This window comes from Galeopterus variegatus, unplaced genomic scaffold (genome assembly GCF_000696425.1).
Source record: "Galeopterus variegatus unplaced genomic scaffold, G_variegatus-3.0.2 Scaffold5077, whole genome shotgun sequence".
Lineage (NCBI taxonomy): Eukaryota > Metazoa > Chordata > Mammalia > Dermoptera > Cynocephalidae > Galeopterus > Galeopterus variegatus.
The window spans coordinates 82,931-94,397 of record NW_007731188.1 but is presented as its reverse complement, the minus strand read 5'-3'; the positions used below and the strand labels follow the sequence as shown (position 1 = coordinate 94,397).

The following is an 11,467-nucleotide window of genomic DNA, read 5'->3' as shown; positions in this document are numbered from 1 at the left end:
TTTCTGGATGTCCTATCCAGTGCAATAAGGCAAGAAAATAAAATAAAAACCTATACATAGGAAAAAAAAAGTAAAGTCACTCTCAATTACTGACAGCATAATTATGTATATAGAAAACTCTAAGAATCCCTCACATTTTAGAATTAATACATGAATTCAGTAAGATCACAGGACACAAGGTCAATGTACAAAAATCAATTGTATTTCTATATATGAGCAACATACACCACACTCTGACCAACTGAGCTAACCAGCCTGCCCAGAAACTAACTTCCCCCGACTCCAGAAACTTTTTGTTAAGCATAGCTATTATGGATTGAATTGTGTCCCTCCAAAGTTTACCATGTTGGAGGCTTGATCCCCACTGTGACAGTGTTAAGAGGATGGGAAATCCTATTATGATAATTGAAAAGTGGGTCCTTGAAGAGGTGATTAGATTTTGAAGACCATACCCTACTGAATGGATTAATAATGGCGGTCATGGGCATGGTTCTCCAGGCTCCAAGAGGCAAGGGTCCACACTTGGCTTCCAGGGGGATGGTGTTTGGACATCTGGTTCCTGGAGGTCTGGAGAGTGGTGTAAGGACCACCCTTGGGGTGTTGGGGATTGTCAGTAGACACCTGGCCTGCTTTTAGTACTGACCTCATTGTAGCACATGATAGTCACCAGCCTCCACACCACATCCTGCCCTCCCCCCTCTAGGAACACTGGTTCCTGGGCTGGCAACAGTCCAGCCAGCTCTCAGTCAGCGACCCTGGTGCCAATCATTGGCACAACAGCTTCCTCTTGGAGATGGAGATGTCCTTCAGGTAACTGAGGACTGAGAGCCAGGGCTGGGGACAAGCTGAGAAGTCTTAGCACAGAGAGTGGACCCTTGGAAACCCCAGAATCAGGGACCAGGGCCGGCCACTCCAGAGGCAGCACAGGCCTCTCTGCTCCTCTCTGGTTCTTGATTCTTCCTGCCACCCTGGCATTGGGGGCCTGGGGGCTGGAGGAGGAGGTCTGGCTCTGGAAGAGGGGATCCCTTTAACCACCTCTCTTCCTCTCATCTTCTTTTCCCCTTTCTTCCTCTGTGTATGTGGGTAAGTTATACATATCATCCCTGTAAGTACAGAAAATTGGCTAAAACTTAAATGTAGTTTACTGTTTAATTATCCAGCCAACACCTGTGTAATTACCACCCACAAAAAACAGCACGCAGCAGAAACCCCTGCACCTACCACTAACAGAGCCCATGCCTTCTGCACAGGTGTCCACCAAGCTGACACATTCCCATGCCCCGTTCCTCTCTGGCTCCTTCCCTTCCACTCCTTTTAGCCTCCCTCTTCCTGGTGTCCCTATTTTCTCCCTCTCCTCTTTCCTCCGGGAGATACCCACCTCCATCTTCCTAGGCCATTGCCCTGGGGATCTCTTCCTCCTCCTCCCCCTCATCCCATCCTAGGGATAGAGAATCTGAGATTGATTCCCAAAGGAGGTGCCTGTGTTCCTGCAAGCAATATCAGGAACAAGTGACAGGGAACAAGTGTCAAGTGACGTTGGACTCCCAACTCCCATGCCAGGAGACTAAAAGCACCCAGTATGTTTATGGGGCCCACCCCAGACCTGGAAATCAGTTGTTATGGCCTGAAGATCTGGATGTGCCCTGAGGTCAGAGTTCATGGTCACTTAATGGGGAGGAAACATCTGTGTCAGTGTGGGTTTCAGGAAATACTTCTTACCCAAAACCTATAAGGGATGGGGGCTCCCTGTTATAGACTGAATGTCTGTGTCCCACCAAAATTCATATGATTAAACTCTGTACCCAAATGTGATGGTATTAGGAGGTGAGGCCTTGGCGAGATAATTAGGCTTGAATGAGGTCATGAAGGTAGAGCCCTCACGAATGGGATTAGTGTCCTTATAAGAGAGAGGAGAGATCTTCTCCTCCTCTCAGCTTCTGCCATGTCAGGATACATCAAGAAGACCACAGTCTGTGAACAAGGAAGTGAGCCCTCACTAGACGTTGGATCCACCTGTGCTTTGAGTTTGGACTTCCCAGCCTCCCAAACTGTGAGGGACACCTCCATTCCTTTGCTACCACTCTTTCAGGAACCCTCTACAGTTTTTAGTTTAAATTAAAGGAGTCATTATTGTGGTGGGAATGTGAAATAAAGTGAAAGAAAACCACCCCCTCATGAGAAATATGAAAATGTTTATTGTTTATGCCACCCACTATTATATTTTTGTTATAACAGCCTAGGGAGACTAAGATACGCCTCTTTGTGTGCAGAACCCTGTGACTTCTACAAGCTCAGGGAGACCCTGGGGAGGTCCCAGGAGAAATGAGGAGAAAGAGCTTTCAGATCTCCTGTCCTCAACTCTATGGCCACATGAGAATGAAACTGCTGTAGTTTCTAAGATTCAAACTGAGCAAACTCAGAGAGGACTGAGATATCTGTTGAGTTGGGCAGAAGCAGCTGACCTGGAGTCTGGGCATTTATGGGGGAATAAAGGTGATTTCTGAACAGCCCTAGTTTCCATGGGAGTCAGAAAGAGATGAACTCTGGAGCTCTGCTCTGTCTGTGAAGTTTCCATCTCTTCTTGCCACAATTCCTCTTTCCAGACCCTTGATGGCAAAACCCTGGAAAACTGAAAATTAGATACTTATTTCTTTGATTCCCTATGCATTTTCTGAGGGTTATTTTTTAAAGTAAGCTGTTTTGTTTTAGAATACTTTTAGATTTACACAAAAGTTACAAAGTTAGTGTAACCTAGGGTCCAGGGTCTCCTAAACACCCAGGTGCTTGCCACCACTAAAAGGCCCCAAACAGGAGGTAAATCAGTTATAACCCTTTGTTCTGAGTTTCTGTTTTTACAGGAGGCAGCAGGAAGTCATAAGCCATGAAATACTAGACTGCCCTCAAAATATATCAGCTGAAACTGAAATACAGGCCCTAGAGATTAACTGTGGTGAAACTCTGCCCAAGGAGGAGCCGGGACCTCCACACCTACCTGCCTCTGTATTATGTCATGAGTCAGCCGTGACAGGAAGTCTCAATTCACCACCTGTGGATTGTAACTGTACTGGCCAAGGGCTCAAGGTTTAGCCCATGTGACAACTTCCTGAGGTCGCACTGTTGCCCAAAGGCCACATTCTTGCCCGGGTCCAAATGCAAATTTGGCTTCAGAACTGACCACTGAAGTATGTCCCATAGTCGACCAGTCCAAATTGAACAATCGTGTGTCCTTCATTTGCATGAGAGGACCTAAATGAGAACTTGAGCAGGAAGATAGGCAGGAGCTTTGTCTACATAAGATGACCCCTTTCCCTTGTTCAGGGAGATACTGCTTTGGGAACTATCCCCAGTGTTCTCCTTATTTGCTAGTAATAAAGCCTTCTCCTCCTACCCTGGTCTTGGTTGTTGCTGTGTGAGAAACAGACCCTTGTCCACTAACAGCAGTGAGTAGTACATAGTTCCTGTACATCCCATACTCAGTTACCTTATTGTTAACCTCTTACTATCATACATTTATTTGTCACAGCTAATGAAGCAATATTGATACATTATCACTAAACTCCATACTTTACTTGGATTTCATTAGTTTTTGCTAATGTCCTTCTGTTCCAGGATTTCACCCAGGATATCACATTACATTTAGTTCCAATCATATCTTCTTATTAAGGCTCCTCTGGCTTGAATCTGGTTCTTTTTGATGACCTTGATAATTTTGAGGAGTAATGCTCAGGTATATTATAGAAAGTCCCTCAATTTGAGCTTGATTGACTTGGTACTATGGGTTTTGGGGAAGAAGACCAAGAGGTGAAATGTCATTCTCAATACAACATAGCAAGGGTACATAATATCAACTTGGCTTATCACTGGTGATACTAACCTTCATCACCTGGCTAAGGTAGAGTTCCCAGATTCCTCCCTTTAAAGTTCTTTTTTTTTTTTTTTTAACTTCTCCACATTTCCATACTGCAGTCTTTGGAAGAAAGTCACTGTGTGCAGCCCACAGTTAAGAAGTGTTTTGCTATAAACATTTGTGTACAGGGTTTTGTGCAAATGTAAGTTTTCAAATTAGTTCAGTAAATATTAGGAGTGTGATCACTGGGTTGAGCCTTATAAGAAACTGCCAAATATCCATAGTGGCTGTGCCATTTTGCATTCCTGCCAGCAGTGAATGAGGGTTTCATCAGCACTTGGTATGAGCAGTGTTTTAGATTTTGCCATTCTAACAGCTGTGTAACAGTATATTATTATTTTCATTTGAATTTCCCTAATGACAAATGATGTTGAGCATCTTTTCATATACTAATTTGGGATTTATATTTCTCCTTTGGTGATGTGTCTGTTCAGACTTTTGCCATTTTTAAATTGGGTTATTTGTTTCCTTGTTCAGTTTTAAGGTTTATTTGTATACTCTAGATACACGTCCTTTATTAGATATGTGATTTGTGAGTATTTTCTCCCAGTCTGTGGCCTGATCTCTTTTACTGACATAACAGCATATTGATGCACAGATATATTTACCTGGGAAGAAAAATGAGAAATTGCTAACTGTGATGGTTTCTGGATAGAGGACCTGGCTGACTGGGGTTGGAGAGTGAGGACAATGTGACTTAGTTATCTTTGCAAATCCTTGAGTATCCTTTTAATTTTTAAATTTTTAACTTTAATTGACAAAAAATGTATACATTTATCATGTACATGTATATATGTAACTATAACTTAAATATGTTTACATTGTGGAATGGCTAAATCAAGCTAATTAACATGCATTACTTCACATGCTTGTTTTTGTTTCTTTTATTTTGTTTCTTTATTTTTCTTACATATGCATTATGTTTTCAAAAAACATTAAAAACCCCTTCCACTTGTAAAACACTTGACAGATAATGTCTAGATCATGTGTTAAGACTCAGATTCTGATCCTCTACTCTAAGATCTTCTCCCTGAACTACTTTACCTTAGAATTTCCATTTCTGGAAAAGGTGAGATAGATCATGTGGACAAATCTTTCCACTAAAAAAAGTTTAAAATGCCATGTAAAAGAGAAAAACCGTCTTCTTAAAAGCATTAAAGAGCTCACTGGGGCTGGCTGGGTAGCTCAGTCAGAGCAAGATCCAGGGTTCAATCAGGTACTGGCAAGTGGCAAAAAACAAAAACAAAAAAAATCTGACAAGACAGTAATAAATGACCACACCACAAAAAGAAAGAAATGATGCTGCTTGGCCTCCATAGAGAATAGTGTTCTGAGAAATAAAAAAGGCTCTGGAATTTTACTGTCCCAGAGCCCAGACATGGAGACCACACCCTTCCTGCTCTTTGTTCCAACCTCTTGACTTTTTCTATCCATCTTCCTTCCCTCTTAAAATTTCAGACATAGCTTTTCTTTTCTGATTATAATGTATATTCACTGTAGAAAAATTATAAAATGCTGAAAATGATAATTGACAAATTAAAAATAATCCATAATCCTTACACCAGAGATATTTTGTTGAATTTCTTCCTAGTCCATTATGTATCCTCCTGCTACTGAAACACTCTCTCTCTCTCTGTCTCTCTCTAAGTTGATGAGCACAGTCCTCAGTGGCCCCCAGCCCAGATTCTCCAGATGCCATTTACTGGGTCAGTTCACTCTCACGCCTCCTGAGGGGGCTATTTCTCCCTTTCTCCTCCCTCCTCACATCCCTCCATTCCTGGCTCTTATGTAATGAATTGATTTCTTTTTTTATCCCCCAGAAAAGGACNTGCCAAATATCCATAGTGGCTGTGCCATTTTGCATTCCTGCCAGCAGTGAATGAGGGTTTCATCAGCACTTGGTATGAGCAGTGTTTTAGATTTTGCCATTCTAACAGCTGTGTAACAGTATATTATTATTTTCATTTGAATTTCCCTAATGACAAATGATGTTGAGCATCTTTTCATATACTAATTTGGGATTTATATTTCTCCTTTGGTGATGTGTCTGTTCAGACTTTTGCCATTTTTAAATTGGGTTATTTGTTTCCTTGTTCAGTTTTAAGGTTTATTTGTATACTCTAGATACACGTCCTTTATTAGATATGTGATTTGTGAGTATTTTCTCCCAGTCTGTGGCCTGATCTCTTTTACTGACATAACAGCATATTGATGCACAGATATATTTACCTGGGAAGAAAAATGAGAAATTGCTAACTGTGATGGTTTCTGGATAGAGGACCTGGCTGACTGGGGTTGGAGAGTGAGGACAATGTGACTTAGTTATCTTTGCAAATCCTTGAGTATCCTTTTAATTTTTAAATTTTTAACTTTAATTGACAAAAAATGTATACATTTATCATGTACATGTATATATGTAACTATAACTTAAATATGTTTACATTGTGGAATGGCTAAATCAAGCTAATTAACATGCATTACTTCACATGCTTGTTTTTGTTTCTTTTATTTTGTTTCTTTATTTTTCTTACATATGCATTATGTTTTCAAAAAACATTAAAAACCCCTTCCACTTGTAAAACACTTGACAGATAATGTCTAGATCATGTGTTAAGACTCAGATTCTGATCCTCTACTCTAAGATCTTCTCCCTGAACTACTTTACCTTAGAATTTCCATTTCTGGAAAAGGTGAGATAGATCATGTGGACAAATCTTTCCACTAAAAAAAGTTTAAAATGCCATGTAAAAGAGAAAAACCGTCTTCTTAAAAGCATTAAAGAGCTCACTGGGGCTGGCTGGGTAGCTCAGTCAGAGCAAGATCCAGGGTTCAATCAGGTACTGGCAAGTGGCAAAAAACAAAAACAAAAAAAATCTGACAGGACAGTAATAAATGTCCACACCACAAAAAGAAAGAAAGGATGCTGCTTGGCCTCCATAGAGAATAGTGTTCTGAGAAATAAAAAAGGCTCTGGAATTTTACTGTCCCAGAGCCCAGACATGGAGACCCCACCCTTCCTGCTCTTTGTTCCAAGCTCTTGACTTTTTCTATCCATCTTCCTTCCCTCTTAAAATTTCAGACATAGCTTTTCTTTTCTGATTATAATGTATATTCACTGTAGAAAAATTATAAAATGCTGAAAATGATAATTGACAAATTAAAAATAATCCATAATCCTTACACCAGAGATATTTTGTTGAATTTCTTCCTAGTCCATTATGTATCCTCCTGCTACTGAAACACTCTCTCTCTCTCTGTCTCTCTCTCAGTTGATGAGCACAGTCCTCAGTGGCCCCCAGCCCGGATTCTCCAGATGCCATTTACTGGGTCAGTTCACTCTCACGCCTCCTGAGGGGGCTATTTCTCCCTTTCTCCTCCCTCCTCACACCCCTCCATTCCTGGCTCTTATGTAATGAATTGATTTCTTTTTTTATCCCCCAGAAAAGGACTCAGGTGAGAACTGCATCATCATCTCCCCACAACCCCCGCATCTACACCTGTCTCCTCTTCCTTTCCAAGAGTGATGATGAATGGTCCTCTCTCCTGCAGGCCACCCCTGCACTCGGGCACAGGATTGGGTTCCTCCTTCCCCTGCAAGTTCATGGAAAGATTTGCATTATCTTTCAATTCTATTTTTCCATGAACTCTTTGAAGTACCTTCGTATTTCTACTCTCTATTGGCTCATTCATTCCAGCATACAAACATGCTATAATGTCTCCCATTAAAACAAACAAAATTAAATTCAATAAAAACAAAAGCCTCGCATAAAAATCCACCACTTGATCCCCATGTCTTCCTCCAACTACTGCCCCATTTCTATTACACTCCTTATAGAACAGTTCCTAGGACCATTTTCTCATTTACTGTGTTTTTTTTTAATCAAATAGATATATGCACATAATTTAAAAAGTCAGATATTTCTACAAGGCTTCTTATAAACACAGCTGTTCCCAATCTTCCATGCACCCCTATTCCCTGGACCCCAGAGGCAACCAGTCTTACTTCTTTTAGCTGATTCTCTAATTGTGACTTCTATGCCTCTAAATAACACACTTACAGGGCTCCTTCTTTGTTTTTCAGTATTATGTGTCATCTTTAGTGGATTAGCTCTCTTTCATACTTTCCTATCCTCCCAATGTACTTATTTTATAACTTTCAGTGTAAAGTGTTTACATTATCATGACCATGTGTATGCAAATTATGACTGGGCATGTGGTACACAATGATTACTTTTCTATTATTGAATCAATTTTTTTTAACATTCTCTGTAGTTATAGATGTGTTATTCCTTTATTTGCTTAATTCCTGTTGTACTCATCATGAAATCACTTTCAAATTCTTCCAGGGGGTCTACTACAACCGGAGCGAGGCCGGTGAGTGACCCCGGATCCAGGTCGCAGGTCGTGACCTCTCCCCCTCCCCATGGACGGGACGGGGTCGCCCCGAATCTCTAGGTCCGACCTTCACCCCGAGGTTGCAGGACCCTCCTGGACCCTCGACCCGGGAAGAGCCTGCTGGGCTTAGTTCCGGGTTTGTTTTCAGTTTTATCTAAATGTCACTGGTCAATCACCGCCCGTAGGTCGGCAGCCGGGGCGGGGCTGAGCGCAGGGGCCTGGCTAGGGTCTCACACCCTCCAGTGGATGTCCGGCTCCTCCTCCGTGGGTACCGTCAGTTCGCCTACGACGGCGCCGATTACATCGCCCTGAACGAGGACCTGCGCTCCTGGACCGCGGCGGACGCGGCGGCTCAGAGCTCCCGGCCCAAGTGGGAGGCGGCCGGTGCGGCGGAGCAAGAGCGGGCCTACCTGGAGGGCAGGTGCGTGGAGTGGCTCCGCAGATACCTGGAGACCGGGAAGGGGACGCTGCGAAATTCCCCCTTGATCTTCTCTCCAGCTGAGGCTGGCGTCCCATGAGGAGGGGAGGAGAGTAGGACCCATGCCAGAAAACCTCCTCTTCCCTTGTTCCAGAGAAGTGGGAGTCCTCCTGGGTTTCCAGTCCTGTACCACAGAGTGACTTACGCAGAAGTCCTATCCTTTTCTCAGGAACAGTTAAAGGACCCAGTCTTTTCAGAAGAGGAGGAAGAGACTATGCCTGAAATATCTGAATAGTAGTTATCATTGACCATGACAGCAACTTTCTCTCAGGCTCTCAGCCCCACACCTAACGTCTTTGGAGGTCTGACTCCAGCTTTTCTGAGCCACTCAGCCTCTATGCAGGTCAGGCCCAGAAATCCCTTTTCTCCTCAGAGACCTGGAGCCTCCTATCCTGGGTCGTCTCATCCTGATTCTAAAACTTCCCAAGGAATAGGAGATCATCCCAGATGTCTTGTGTCCGGGCTGGTATCTGGGTTTGCACTCCCTCCCCCACCGCGACTGTCCTGTCTGTTCAGGTTGGTCACATGAGTGCTGCCGTAGTGTCCCATGAGGGATGCACAGTTCCTGAATTTTTTGACCCTCCTCCTCAGACCCCCCCCAAAGACGTATGTGACTTACTATCCCATCTCTGGCCATGAGGGCTTCCTGAGGTGCTGGGCCCTGGGCTTCTCCCTGTAGAGATCACCAAGACCTAGCAGAGAATGGGGAAGATTAGACCCAGGACACAGAGTTTATGGAGACCAGGCCTGCAGAGGATGGAACCTTCCAGAAGTGGATGGCTGTGGTGGTGCCTTCTCGACAGGAGCAGAGATATACATGCCATGTGCAGCACGAGGGGCTGCCTGAGCCCATGACCCTGAGATGGGGTAAGGACAGGGATGAGGGCAGAGAATCTTAGGGAAAGCAGGAGGCATTCTAGATACCTTCAGCAGGGCAGGGGTGAGACGTGGGGGCCAGGGCCTCTCACCTTCCCTTCCTTTCCCAGAGTGGTCTTCCTAGTTCACTGTCTTTATCCTGAAGATATTCGTGGCATGGTTCTTAATGAAGCTGTGGTTATTGGAGCCATGCTTACCACTGTGATGTGGAGAGAAGTGCTCATGTAAGGAAAGGAGGTTGTGTGGGTTTTCTTGTCCCACTGGGAGATTTCAAGCCCAGGTAGGAGCTTGCCTGTCTCTTGCCTCATAGTGAGACACCATCCACACATGTGCTTACCCAGTCACAGGTCCTGTTTGCCAACGCTTACTCATTTGTATAGCACATATGAAAATGAATGACAAATTTTTCACCTTGATTCTATTGATGGGGACCTAGTCTCTAGCAGTCAGAGGTCAGAGGGGCAGGTCCCTGTTGATGACAGACATGTAAGAGGGTGGTTGGTCCAGTCCCTGCACGTCTCCTTTCCTCATGTCTCTTGATTCAGCCCTGGGTCTGCAGTTTGTTTTGGAAACTTCCTGGGGTCCAGAACTACTCATTTCTTCTAGAACCTCATATCCCTGCCTCCTCCCTGGCCTCTCACTGGAGTTTTCTTCCCATAGGTGGCAAAGGAGGGAGCTATGCTCAGGTTTCTAGTAAGTGGAGGTCAGGGGGCGGTCCCTGAGACCTTTGGGACAGTGTAGACAGGAGCCTATGGGAGAGTTCACCCACCCCATAATTCCTCCTTTAGCTGTATCTCCTGTGGGCTCTGACCAGGTTCTGTTTTGTTCTACCCAAGGCAGCATCACTGCTAGGTCTTTGATGTGTCTTTCATAGCTTGTAAAGGTGAGATCATGGAGGGCCTGAAGTTGGGGGAGGGGGACAGAGGGAATACTACTGGGTTATGTGAGTTCTTTAGATTTGGACATTTTGAGCATGTGGTGGGCCATTCAGTGTGTCAAGACTTACAGTGACTGACCTGATTTTGTTCCTAATTATTTTCTTCTATAGTGTGAGCCAGCTGCCTTGTGTGGAACTGGGTGGTGCAAAACTTGTTCACAGCCCCATGTTGTGACTTCAAGAACCCTGACTTTGCTTTCTACAAAGGGAGTCTGAATGTGTCTGCCTTCCTATTAGGATAATATGAGGGTGTGGGAAAACCAGCCCACTTCCTACCCCCCATGACCTCTCTTCACACTGGCCTGTGTTTTCTTCCCCCCATGAATGACTTTCCTGTTCCAGCAAAGGTGGGTTTGGGCCATCTCCATCCCTATCTTAACTCCATGTTGCACTGAGCTGCAACTTCTTACTTCTTTACTGAAAAGAAGAATCTGAATGTGGATTTATTTTTTCAAATTCTTGCCATAAGTTGGAGTCAATGGGTTAAAGCAGTGGAAGGCTTACATTTGAGAGAAGAAATAAGTGGAAGACCTCAGAACTTCCAGAATTTGTGTGTTTGTTGTGCTGAATCTGTAGCAGGTGGTGACAGGAGAAGGCTTTGAGGAGCCAAGCATGGACAGGACCTGTGCCCAGTAAGTGCTCAGTACATTCTGGGCTTTGCCTAAGTCACTTCTTGCCTAGGTCATCTTTGTCCTTGTCCCTTCAGTAAAACCTTGTCCCACCAGGACCATGATCATAGGAATTTGGACCTTGCCCAAGACTTGTCCTGTTTGAAGCATAGGCTTCATGTGGCCTGGTCAGCCAAGGCTCAGGCCTGGGTCAGCCCTCAGCCCCCATGATTTGTGCATTTATTTTGTTGTTACTTTGCTTTTAT

At 43.9% G+C, this 11,467-nt stretch overlaps 1 pseudogene; it reads left to right on the top strand.

Moving 5' to 3' along the window:
• Positions 1-480: 480 nt before the first annotated feature.
• On the top strand, positions 481-9,884 carry LOC103604305 (annotated as a pseudogene).
• The last annotated feature ends 1,583 nt before the right edge of the window (positions 9,885-11,467 follow it).